The sequence below is a fragment of the Haemaphysalis longicornis genome, unplaced genomic scaffold, assembly GCF_048455015.1.
Source record: "Haemaphysalis longicornis isolate Haplotype H1 unplaced genomic scaffold, Haemaphysalis longicornis Haplotype H1 scaffold_8, whole genome shotgun sequence".
In the NCBI taxonomy this organism is placed as follows: domain Eukaryota; kingdom Metazoa; phylum Arthropoda; class Arachnida; order Ixodida; family Ixodidae; genus Haemaphysalis; species Haemaphysalis longicornis.
The window spans coordinates 84013402-84015434 of record NW_027526445.1 but is presented as its reverse complement, the minus strand read 5'-3'; the positions used below and the strand labels follow the sequence as shown (position 1 = coordinate 84015434).

The 2033-nt window shown below is 47.1% G+C and overlaps 1 non-coding gene across 1 annotated transcript; it reads right to left on the bottom strand.

The window, feature by feature from the left end:
- Positions 1-904: 904 nt before the first annotated feature.
- Positions 905-977, bottom strand: Trnas-gcu (transfer RNA serine (anticodon GCU)). Its single transcript has one exon. It is a non-coding gene; the product is annotated as a tRNA-Ser (tRNA).
- Between the last annotated feature and the right edge of the window lie 1056 nt (positions 978-2033).

Genomic DNA, 2033 nt, shown 5'->3' with positions numbered 1-2033 from the left:
CCCCTGCTACTTCTGTTTTTGTAGTTTTTGGCCGTTGCCCTTCATTATTTATTGATACCACTTTCCTATCTGTACTGGTCTCTCCGGTTGCCCCGTTTTCCGACCAGTTTATTTCCCGGATAAACCACTGTCAAAATTTAGCCCGTATTCACATTGAAAAAAATGCAGCAAGATAGAAAAGCCCATTCCAATGCCGTGCATGGCAACATTCCTTTTTATCCCGCTGTAGAAGAGCTTTTGTAGAACCGGACAAGAGAACCGGGCCCGTGCGAGAAGTTTTTGAACAGCTATATTGGCCAATACACCGAAATGGAGCAAACACCACTCGTAAACTTTAGAGTGTCCACTGCAGCAGCCTCTTCCGACCTTGGCAGAGATGAAAATGAAGTAGTCCGCGGTTTAGCCTGACGCGTTTCATCTTGCATCTACCTTAACTACAATGGTCCAGGCGGCCGCTTTCCACGAGGGGGGAAAGTGTGAGCGTTTATGTGTGTGCTGGTCGCGTGAGAGGACTCATGACTAGATTAATTATTATTCGCTAGTGGGACCGTTCTCTAACATGTACAAACCCATTAGAATCAAACCTTTGCTCGTTATCATTATCGTCTGTGCTCGTGATTCGGTGTCACCGCTTTCTCTGTGAGGCGATTAAAGATTTCGGCGGCCTTAGAACTACCGTTCGCTTGATTTCTGCTTTCCCCTTACAGTATATGTATACACAGATATATATATATATATATATATATATATATATATATATATATATATATATATATATATATATATATATATATATATATATATATATTTATATATATAAGAGAGAAATAAGAATTGGCAGTCAAGAAGACCTCGGGTAGCTCAAGATAAAGAATTTGAAAAATAAGAAAGTGGAGAAGAAAAGCCCGCCAGTTGGGATTCGAACCAATGACCTCCAGAATAGCGGTCTGGTGCGATGACCACTACGCTACCGGCGGGGCTACTTTAGCCTCCACGTTCTGCGGTATTTATGTTCAGGTGTTTTTGTTTCCTCCGTTTGGGGGTGGTAGCCAGCGCCACTCGGACTACTCGGGGTGAAGGGGACCTTCTTTTTAACCCCCGGGCCGTGACTCTAGCGTCTACTACATGTCGAGAGTGGTCGACCAGCGTTCAACCCTGTTAAGCTCCCTATGGCACCAAGACTGCCAGAACAGACGCCCTCGCTATGCATGTAGCGAATCAGAATAGGAAATGAGGGGCTCGTTGAAAAGAAGGCAGAAATAAGAATTGGCAGTCAAGAACACCTCGGAAAGCAAAGGGGAGGATGTAGTAGCTCAAGATAAAGAATTTGGAAAATAAGAAAGTGGAAAAAAAATGCCCGCCAGGTGGGATCCGAACCCACGACCTCTATTTCATATTCTGATTCGCTACATAGATATATATATATTGTAGAAACATGTTGCGCCCATGAGAACTGTGATGAGCATCAGGTACAACGTGCAAATCCCCCCTAAGTGGATATGCTGCGCCGGATGCCGCTTGAGGAAGAGGACGCGCTCGCTCAGGGTCAGTCTCGCGAAAAGCTGATCGTTTCGCCTCACCCCATCTGCATCGACGCCTCGTTCGTGCATAAACAAGTCCAGCCTTCTACCGGAACGCCGACTATCTCCTTTACAATTTTTGGTGAAGGTTGCGGTGCTGCTCGGGTCCCTATTTATCTACCCTGGAGCTGCGCAACCGGACACTTCCCTCGAGGATGTCTCAAGGTACCCACCACGAGTCTCTACCTCCTGTGGCGCCCATCATCTGCCCTGGCAAGGTCCGTTCACGGGATCCCCCCTTCTCAACGGTACTGATGACCAAGATGCTGACGACTGGCTCACAACCTTCGAACGGGTGAGCACCCATACCAACTGGGACCATAAACTCAAACAGAACAACGTCAGTCTCTCCTTAACCGGTGTCGCAGAGACCTGGTATCAGAACCACGGGTCTGATCTACGCACGTGGTCGGAATTCAAGACCGAATTTTCCAAAGGGTTCGGGCGCCCCGC